The sequence below is a fragment of the Lutra lutra genome, chromosome 4 (genome assembly GCF_902655055.1).
Source record: "Lutra lutra chromosome 4, mLutLut1.2, whole genome shotgun sequence".
Taxonomy (NCBI): domain Eukaryota; kingdom Metazoa; phylum Chordata; class Mammalia; order Carnivora; family Mustelidae; genus Lutra; species Lutra lutra.
This window is the reverse complement of record NC_062281.1, coordinates 62,041,134-62,052,293: the sequence shown is the minus strand read 5'-3', so window position 1 is coordinate 62,052,293 and position 11,160 is coordinate 62,041,134. Positions and strand designations below refer to the sequence as shown.

Below are 11,160 nucleotides of genomic sequence, written 5' to 3'. Positions count from 1 at the left end.
TGGGAACTGTGTGTATCTGCAAGTAGCTTCACCCAAATGGATTCTGCACAGTCCTCACTTCATTTCATGGCTTCTGATTCAAAGTTTGAGCTCCTTGCATTGACTGACACTATGTGCCCACATTTATTTGCATAGAAGTTTTGGAAATGCAAGTAGCTGACCTCCTCAGCTTCTAAAATGGAAGGTGAGCTCTGCCTCTTAAGGAAATTCCTTAAACCTAGGAAGACAGTTGAGATACCAGGCAGCCAAGAAGAATACCAAGTGTCCACTCTGCCAGAGCCCCTCAAAGTCTGCCACTCTGTGATTTCCCATTGTTGGGGCATAGTGAGATAAACACAGAAAATGAGAATACGCATTCAGAAACTTGTATAACAGTTTGGCATTGCCACGGTATTTTTGTTGTCTTTGAAAAAAGTACTGATCCACAGGTTGAAAATAAGACATAAAACTGGTTCTTCACTACAGATGGTTTGAGAAGCACGACATTCTATCACATCTGTAACAACAGAACTTATCTGAAAATACTACGCCTCTCAACTCTGCCTTGGGAGCTTCCGGAAGAAGTTGCTTTCTCATGAGAATGACATCACCGAATGATGATTTTCTCTGCATTTCAGGAGTTAGTCAAAGACACTGACACTCTCTATATGCAAATTCATTGCTTTAAAAATCAGATTATTTTGGCACAGAGATATCATGGATATCATAGTAATAATCCTGCAATCTTTACAACAAATCTATGAGGTTAATATGATGGTGCCCATTTTACCAGTGAGATAAGTGAAGCACGAAGTTAAGTAACTTGCTCTGTCACTCAGCTTTTAAGTGACAGAACAAGGCTTTGAACTCAGGCAGCCTGACTCTGTTTGGAAGTTACATTCTTTTTTTTTTTATTTTTTTTTATTTTTTTTTAAGATTTTATTTATTTAACAGACAGAGATCACAAGTAGGCAGGGAGGCAGGCAGAGAGAGAGAGAAAGGGAAGCAGGTTCCCCGCTGAGCAGAGAGCCCGACGCGGGGCTCTATCCCAGGACCCTGGGATCATGACCTGAGACGAAGGCAGCGGCTTTAACCCACTGAGCCACCCAGGCGCCCCTGGAACTTACATTCTTGGCCACTCTCCCATACAGCCTCCCTAAGGTAAAAGAAAAAGATTGATATGATCTAAAATATTATATTAAAGTTTTATGTGGATATGGACATTGTTTCCTCTTTGACTGGTGGTCTTTGTAGAGAAGAATTTTGAGGAAAATGCTATTTTTTCTTAACTGCTAATATTTTCTATGTTACCAAAGATCTGGTGTCTGCCCTTTACAATATTATAATGCCCTTGAGATATAATAAGTAATTACATTCCAAAGTGATGCTTTTAAGACAAATATCTTTGTGCTTGCACATCATTTATGAATATGGCTTTAGAAATATTGCAATATCTCAGGACTAATACATACAGATCTTCCAGAATTTTAACTTATTTTTTTCTTTAAAGATTTACTTATTTATTTAGAGAGAGAGCATGGAGGGGGAGGGAAGAGGAAGAAGGAAAGAGAAACTCAAGCAGACTCCACACTGAATTTAAGCCAGATGGAAGGGTGCTCGATCTCACAACCCCAAGAACAGACCTGAGCTGAAACCAAGAGCAGATGCCTACCTGATTGTGCCACCAAGGTGCCCCCAGAATTTTAGCTTCTAAAGTATTTTTCATGTTAAGTGGATTTCAGCTTTACACAGAAATCTTTTAAATGAGATATTTGTGTCGCATTTCATCCTGTAACAACCATGGTTCACTTAGCCAACCATAAAGCTGATCTCCAGAGGTCGGACGACCAACTTACAGTTGTGAAGCAGACATCCGTGACCTCAGAACAAGTCAGGGCAAGTTTGGACCCCAAGTGGAAGGCTTTTCCACACCCTGTAACCATCCACTCTTCACTGACAAAGCCCTAACTGAGGATTTCAGGCTCTGTCAATTCTCAGCAAACTTCTAAGAAGTTGAGGATGGCTAAAAGTCATGTCACAGTAGGACTGATTTGCAGCCAGAATCAACCAGTCTTTGGCTTCATTTTTGTGTAGTTTGGATGTTCCTATCATCAAATCTGTCTTTCTATATAAAATGTTTCCTGTTTGAGTTTCCTTTTTCAAATGAATGGATTTATTATCCTAGAGGAAGACTTGGCCTGGCTATTCTGAGATGGGAAAGAGGAATGAAAGGTTATAGATCAGATGCATTTTCTGTGGCCCGACCAGCTGAGAATTGGTTTGTGTGTATCATTTTATGGAAAGCAGAGTGACACACACATTGAATTTATTGAATCAGGTGTAACAACACTGGGTAGGTTTAAGGAAACAGGCACATATGTGGAGCAAGAGGGAGAAGGGTAGAGTTAGTTCATATGGTCATAGTGTCTTATCTCACTTGGAGAAGAAGTCCAAGATGTGTGGGCTAAAATCTTCCATCCCAGTAAGTGCAGTAGAAGAGAGAGAGAACAGTGTTGGAGAAGCCTGTTGGACCCTTAGAAGCAGGATTTGAATAACATTGCCCAACACTAATTGAATACCTAATCTTGTATAATCTTTACAATAGGCATTCGAAGGAGGTACTACTGTACTGAATTTTCCATTCTACTGTTCCATAAGGTAAATTGCCCCATCCCATAGCTAAGAAGAGGTAGCTAGAATTCCAGCCAGACTCTAAAGCACATGCTCTTAACTCCACACTTCTCTGTGCTGCCTCAGACTGGGCAGAAGAGAGGTGCCCAGTCCAAGAAGGGGATGGGAGACAGGACAATCTAAATTCAAAAGTTGGGAGGTGAAGGAGAGTATGTTCTGGGATCAGTGCAACTGGCCTGACCAGGGGATGGTCTAAAGCGGGTGGTTTGGGAACAGAAGTTGTAGTTGAGGGGCGCCTGGGTGGTTCAGTCATTTAAGCATCTGCCTTTGGCTCAGGTAATGATCCCAGGGTCCTGGAATCAGGCTCAGCATTGGACTCCCTGCTCAGCAGGGAGTCTGCCTCGCCATCTGCCCCTCCCCCACCTCTGTGTGCACTCTCTCTCTCTCTCTCTCATTTTCTCTCAAATAAATAAAACTTTTAAAAAATTATAAGAAAAAAGAAATTGTGGTTGATAAAACTGGAGAATTGATAAGGGATTGTAATGTAAGAATTATGTAAGAATTAAAGATTACTACACCAGTGGATTCTGAGAAGGAAATGATATTATAGAAAACATGATTTTCTTCAGAAGGTGAACTTGGCAGATGTGGACAGATAGAAAAAGAAAATCACTGAGAAGATGTTGCATAGGCTAATAGAAGAGAGGCCATGAAGACAGGGACGAGCATAGTGGCTCTCACAGTTTTGGTCTTGGGGCCATGGATGGAGGTCAAAATGATAGAGGGTCCCAAAGTGCTTTTGTTGAGGTAGGTTTTATCTATCAGTGTTTACCATACTAGAAATTTTTAAATATTTTAAATTTTTTTGAAATAATAACATATATTAACATAAGAATCATTTTCATGAAGAAATAACTGTTTTTTTTAAAGATTTCATTTATTTATTTGACAGACAGGGATCACAAGTAGTCAGAGAGGCAGGCAGAGAGAGAGGGAAGCAGGCTCCCCACTAAGCAGAGAGCCTGATGTGGGGCTCAATCCCAGGACCCTGAGATCATGACCTGAGCCCAAGGCAGAGGCTTAACCCACTGAGCCACCCAGGCTCTCCAAGAAATAACTGTTTTTAAAACAAAACAAAACAAAAAAAAAAAAACAGTATAAAAAGTGGCACTATTTTACACCTTTACAAATCTCCTTACTGTCTGGCTTCAGGGAATCCAGCTGGATTGTCATACGTTCAGTTGTCACATCTTCAGTCTGTCGTAATGTCACATGACATGTGGGCTCTGGAAAACTCCACTGTCCCACTTGTGAGAGAAAATGAAAAAGGCGAATAACACCTTCATTTAATCACAAACAGTGTTTTGACCCCAGAACACTCTAAGAGATTCGTGGGGATTCCCACAGGCTCCTGGACAACAGTTTGAGAAGCACTGGGCTAGAGGGAGGCCGAGGTGTGGAGACACAGCACCAACAGAGAGAACCAAAGCAGCTGCATCTACAGACTGATCGGATATGAACCCAGGGCGGGGGAGAGGGGGTGCAGGCTGTAGAGGGAAAGCTCTTACACGATCCCATACAGCAAACCTGGGTGATCTGGGACAATCATAATGCTTCTTACAGAATGGGGAAACACATAGGGGAAGGCAGTGTGGTAGGGAAGTTGGTAATTTCTGGTTTTGGTGGTTTGAATGTGAAGTGACCAAAAGATATCCAAGTACACACAGAATTAAGTCAGAGAGATGGCAAAACCTTTTGTCACTAATGAAAGTAAATCTTAAAGAGTTAATTTAAATTTAAATTAATTGAAATTTTAAAAGCTAACTTGAAAATGGAAAGTTAACTTAAAAGTGAAATGAAAGCAGGTACTATAATTTCTATTGAATTCATCAAGAAGTATTTAGGAAGTAGGACATTAGAGGACTATGACTATATTTGAAAATGTTTCTTTTTTAAGATGGAGACTTAATATGTGGGCATTTGTTACATTACTCTTCATATATGTTTATGTGTCTGGAATAATTTGTAATAAATTTAAAAATTTAAAGTTTATACCACAGACTAATCCACACATCCCCCTGGTCATCATCCCCTCCCTCCCTCCCTCCCTCCCTCTCTCTCTCTGTCTCTCTCTCTCTCTCACACACACATACACACACACACACTATTTACATTCTTTAGATCAGATGTCATTTTATTTCCAGCTGCTAATGCCAGGGATGATCCACTTAGAAAAGAGACAGGAAGAGAGAGAGAGAGGATCTAAACTACACTCAAAATCTCCCACTTTTCTTTAGATACTGCAAGGCAGGCAGTAGGGAAAGGACCTACGTGCAACACGGCAGAGCACGGGGAAGTGTGAGGTGTGAGGCAAATAGGAAGCTGCCAATATTTACAGGATGCCAAAGACCAGTATTTTATTACATGCATTTAGCAACGACTCGATCAGACACGAAGTTCCTAGAGGAGTTTTACAGCACTTAGTGGGAGAGGTGAACGGGAAAGCAAGCATTACCATGGGTGTGATAGGCTTTCAGGAGAATCAGGGGCCTGGGAAGATTGAAATAACTTGGAGGGCACCACCACCTGTCCCTGGGAGGCTGTGGAGCCAAGACCTGCTCTGGAACTGGAGTAGATCTGCGTGTGAGCCCTGACCCGGACACTGAGTCAAAGCTTTGAGACTTCGGGAAAGTTACTTAATTGTGTAAGCTTTAGTTCTAAAATAGTTTTGTGGATGAAATACACAGTAATACCAGCTGCTTCTGGGGACTGCCGCTAAGATAACCTGCAGCAGGATAACCCAGTCAGTTCAATCCTCCTCTGTCCTCCAGGCTTTAAAACACAATAGCTAACACTCTCCAGACTTGAACTGCTTCAATCACAACCTCCACTACCAATCAGTCATGAAGCCTCTATAAGCCTGGGTCCTCGAGCCTACCAGTTTTTGCTCATCCTAAAGCATTTCTGGAATACTTCTTTTTTTTTTTTCCTATTGATCTCACAGGCTTTTTATTTTTTGATTCTTCTTTAGCTTTATAACTATTATGTAATTTTAACCACATTACATATTTTTCTTTACCTTAGAATTCATTCCGGAGTGTGTCCCAGAGTCGTTTTAACCAAATAATAAATGAGGTGGGAAAGAATATATAAATTGTTCCACTTTCTACGCAATTAAATGCTATGATAAAAACTCATAAAATTCTTTTTCAAAGCATGTTTTGTGTTGTGTGTGTTTGTGTGAACGATTGCGAGAATAGCTTAGATCATTAATGAGCACGTCCACAGACAGAAGGGGACTGTGATCTGCCCTCAGTGTGGACTGTTGCATTTCTGTAGTGAATATACTTTCAGCTGTGGCCTGAACCAGAGTGACCCTGGTGCTCCTGAAGCCCGGTGCGTTCTTTCAATGAATGAGTGAGTCAGTGAATGAATGAATGAAGATAAGCAAGAATTTATATGTAAAATGAAGCTGAACTATCTTGACCAACAGGAATTTTGTTTGAGGTTCCTATTTTTTTTTAAACCAGGGATAGAATTCATATAAAGTAAGGATAACAGTTACCTTAATGACAAGAAGATCCTCTTTCTACTAGTAACTATTTCATAAATACATGTGTTCTATAAACTGTCATAACCTTCATTTATTTTTTGCAGTTGTTTCATGACCTTTGCAAACAAAGGAAAAGACTCGCATCTGCTAAGTTCCGTTTAGAACTTAATTACTAGAAATAGAAGGACCTAGCAGGGACTGCAGCTGTTCTGAGTTTCAATTATTCTATCCGCTTATCTTCCGGGCTAATAACCTGGGGCTCGGGGCTGAATACGTTCCATTTTTAGCAATGGGAAGTATCAAGAGAGTCTTGTTTCCCACATTACTGAGCAGAACGGGAGAATGAGCTCCAGAAACCTTCCTGGAAGGGCTCGGGAGAAAAGCAGGAACATGTACACTGGGAACAATTGGATCTAATCAGAAGACTCGGCAATAAAAGTAGGGCATGGGGCTGGAACAGAAGTGCTGGTAGGAAAGGCTGTCAATTGCCTGTGAGAAATAATGATCCGTGTTCTTTTTGGTGAATCAGAGCATTACTGCTGTGATTAACATTAAGATGTTGAATCATATATCCCACATGGAGTCAAAGGTTTGTGCAGAGTGAAAGTGGATCTGAGGCATCACCCGGATCAATTTTTTCTAAGCCAGAGAGAGTGGTGAAAGGACTTATCCAGGGTCACACAGCTAGTCTGCGGCAGAGCTGAGAACAGAACACGTTTCCTATTCCCAGTCAGGGCACTTCCCTGTCCCCCACATCTGCTTCCTCTACTTCTTTGAGCTTCTTTTCCCATCAGGCCAGAGCTCAAGGGTTGTGGTGGGTTCTCTCAGCACGATGTCCAGATGGCTGCTTTTGACACTTTTGTGCCTGGGCACCTTCTTGCCTTCGAACTTGAAAAGTGATGGTTTTGTAAAATTACTAGGTTTCGTGGTCCGGTCAGGCCGTGGTGTTTGAGGCTCTGTTGCATTGGGACCATATATAGGTGGTAGATGGGAACTGGTAACACATAGCTGTGTGCTGTTGACTTCAGTGTGTTTAGAGAATCACACAGCCAGAAGAAGTTAACTGGGTCAAGGGATCTAAGTCCCTGCTTTGCAGGTTAGGAAACAAAAGCCTAGAAAATGTAGTGGCTGTCAGTTTAAAATACAGAGGTTCTAATATCATGGAACATCCTATGAAAGCAACATTTATGTGTTTCAACTTTTACTCTATTGAGGATTTAACAAAAATGGTCTTGGGTTTTTGCATTCTAAAGAAGACCGTATTAAATGTTAAGTACATTACTGTATTAGTCACTGTTTTATCCACTTGGAGGAGTTCTAATAGGAAGAGCATGAAACCATTAAGTATTAAAAATTATTGGAATGCTGGCGTAAGTGTGTTATTGAGAACCAAATAGTTCAGTGTAATTTGAGCAGCAGTAGATCACTCTTCCGTGGTCATCGACATTACCATTTTGATTAGATTGCCTGTCAGTGTACTTGTCACACATTTCCGTCTGGACATCATTGCTTTTGGTGTCGCCATGTCACTACCCTACAACTGTGCAGTGAGATCCTCCCTTCTTCAGAACTCACAGCAAGTGCTCCCCCATTGGCAAAGCTTCAAAAGATCCCCAAACCTAAGGGATCTCTTTCTCCTTAGCATCCCCAGGACACTGAGTACTTCTCTTATTTACTATAGCAATCTGTGTGTTACAAATAAATTAAATGCTGCTGTTACCCCTATTCTGGATTTTAAGCTCCACAAGGGAAGAGATTAAGTCTATAGGTTTTGCTTCCTCACAGTATCTTGTATTTGTTGAATGAACGAATGTATCATAAGTAAGAAAGCACTTGGCTGAACACACAGCATTATACTTCAGAATATTGATGTTGAACAGCACAACCTTGGAAGGCCGTAACTTTTTAAAGATTTTATTTATTTATTTGACAGAGAGAGATCACAAGCAGGCAGAGAGGCAGGCAGAGAGAGAGGAGGAAGCAGGCTCCCTGCTGAGCAGAGAGCCCGATGCGGGGCTCGATCCCAGAGACCCTGAGATCATGACCTGAGCCGAAGGCAGCGGCTTAACCCACTGAGCCACCCAGGCGCCCCAGGCCGTAACTTTTTAAAGTTCAGAGTCAGCTGGGAATCCATCGAGAGATTGAGTGCCTCAACACATATCATAAAGAAGATTTTCCATTCCTCTTCTGCGATGCCTTTATTCACAGAATACTCTGGGAATTGATCGTTTGTGAAATACTAAATGATGTCTCAAATTAAGAGTGGAGTTTTCATAATACTCAGTTCTCTGCAATTCAAAAACCACATGTTGGCCTTTCGGTAACTCTTTTAGCCATATCAGGTGCGTGAACAACTCAGGGAAGCATCTGTTCTACGGTTGCCAATTAAGTTTGCTGTGTTCTCCCTGACAGGCTGACTGTTCCATTAAAACAAGTGCCTTTTCCCGGGGAAAAAAAATAAAAAATAAAAAATAAATAAAAGATCTGGGGATTTTCTTTGGTCATTAGATAGCTCTACACCAGATAGGAGCATAAAAATTTTCTCTGTGTGGGGAAAGAGGAGAGCTTTCCTGAAGTTTGACTCATATTACAAAAAATGGGGGGAAAGGGATTTAAGTGCTTCTTTCAGTTCCTTTTCCAAACATGGAAAGTTAAATAGTAGTTCAGCCACAGTCCTTTCAGAGGACAATCTCATTGCAAATGTAAACTTCACTACTCACTCACGGTGTTTCATATACAGCAAAGAACCCAGACTCGAGATTCAAACTGCCACATGCAAATCCTACTTAAAAGTCTAGAAGTGTTAGTGAGATCAAAAGCGAAAGAATTCTGTGCCTTTAGGTTCCGATTTAACCATATTTCTTATTAGCTATGTCAAGGAGCTCCCCGTTGTATGCTTTTAATTGCAAAATAGACAAGAAAACTCCTATCGCATTGTTATTAACTGCCACAAAGTAAATTAGTGGCAGAAACAGAGCATAGTCTGAATATTAAGCTTGCTCAGGTTCAGGAGTCCAGATTGCCTCGGGCTTGGCTCTGCTACTTAGCTGTTGTGTGGTGAAGACGGCTCAGACATACTTGACTATCAGAAGTACTCTTTCACTAAGGGCAAAACTTCCATAGAAAGAATTTTCCGAAAGAATGCACTGAGTCAAAAAAGTTCATTTCTCCTTACATCTCAGCAATTTACTTGAGTCCATGAGCCCTATTGTTCCCAGCTTGCAAAATGGGAATAATCCTTCACCCTGTATTTCTCTTAAATTCATTACGAAAATCAAGATAGCCTTGAAAATTGTAAAGTCCCACATTAACATAAGATTTTATTGTAACTGCCCAGTGCTATGTGTACTCACCTCATTAATCTCTCCTTTTCGTTACTGGAAACACTGAAACATACTGATATGGAACATGCCTATTGCTCCATAATTACTTACCTAGAAAAGGGAAAATTTCTGTTACCCAGAGAGGAGTAGAGAGGACAGGAAATCTTGTTAATCAGCAAATAAACTCATACAGGGAATTTTTTGTCACCCTAGGATGTGCTTTTCTTCTTTCTCCCTCTCCTTCTCCCCCCATTCTCTCTCTCTCTCTCTTTCTTCTCTCTCTTTCTCTCTCTCTCTACACACACACACACACACACACACACACACACCAATGTAGGCTTATTGATTCTTTATTGTTGCTCATCAGCAATAATCCATTACTTTCAAAAATTCATTACTATTCATTTTTTTGATCACAGTGCCATAGATTTGGTTCTGGGGAGCCCCCTTTAAACGGTCTCCTATAACCCACTGACTTCATATTCCCATCATTGTTTGATTGCTGGATTCGTCTTATACTTTTCCTTCCCCAGCCCTAGAATCAGCCATTTTCCCAAGGCTCCTTTCAGTAGAGAATGGAATTCGGAAGCCAAGACCTTTGTGCTGAATGTGGTCACCGCTATGCGAGGGGCACTGTTTGTAGGTCCTTTCAAGGAACAGGGGGAAATAAAGAAAAGCAGTCAGAAGTGTGTATCTAGATGTGACATGAGTCTTCCAAGCAGAAAGAATGGCATGTGCAGATATGTATGTGCGTGTCTTTTTGTTTTTCATATCTCTGATTATTAATAATGCTAAGTCCTAAGGTGCCTGGGTGACTCAGTCAGTTAAGCATCCAACTCTTGGTTTCTGCTCAGGTTGTGATCTCGGGGTTGTGAGATCGAGCTGTGTCTGGCTCTGTGCTCAGCATGGAGTCTGCTTGAGACTCTCTCCTCCTCTCTCTGCCCCTCCCGCTTGTGTACTCTCTCTCTCAAATAAATAAATCTTTAAAAAACAATGCCAAGTCCTTTTGCCATGTTTATTTGTCATTCATTTTTATTCTTTTGTGAAAAGAAGTGTGTAACTTTTTCTCTTTTGCCTAGTTCTCTATTGGGTTGTTTGCCAGTTTTCCTATGTATTTCAATGTTTTCTTTTTCTGAACCTGGTAACTTTCTAAACTTAAAAAACTTAAAAAATATATACATATTTGAAAACAAGGACTCAGACAGATATGCATATACACATGTTTATTGCATTCATGACATCTAAATGAACATCATTCATGACAGCTAAAATGTGGAAACAATCCAAATATCCATCAACAGATGAACAGATAAAATATGATATATAATTCAATGGGGGAATATTACTCAGCCATAAAAGGAGTGAAGTTCTGAGACATAGTACAGCATAGACTATCCATGAACACATTACTAAGTGAAGTAAGCCAGACACAAAAGGACAAATATTTTATTATTCCACTTACCTGAAACATCAGCATTTGACAAACTCATAAACAAAAATTACATTGGAGATTATCAGGGGCTGGCGGAGGGGAGAATAGGGGAGGCTTTGCTTAATGGTTCCAGAGTTGCTCTTTGGAAGGATGGACAAGTTTAAGAAATAGTAGTAATGATTTCACAGCATTGTGAATATAATTAATGCCACTGATAACGCAATTAAAAATGGTGAAGATAA

At 40.6% G+C, this 11,160-nt stretch overlaps 1 long non-coding RNA gene across 1 annotated transcript; it reads right to left on the bottom strand.

The window, feature by feature from the left end:
* Positions 1 to 3,815: 3,815 nt before the first annotated feature.
* Positions 3,816 to 10,041, bottom strand: LOC125098790 (uncharacterized). The gene is made up of 3 exons (XR_007126951.1): positions 9,963 to 10,041; positions 9,517 to 9,597; positions 3,816 to 3,917 (listed from the first exon to the last, which is right to left on the bottom strand). It is a non-coding gene; the product is annotated as an uncharacterized LOC125098790 (long non-coding RNA).
* Positions 10,042 to 11,160: the final 1,119 nt, after the last annotated feature.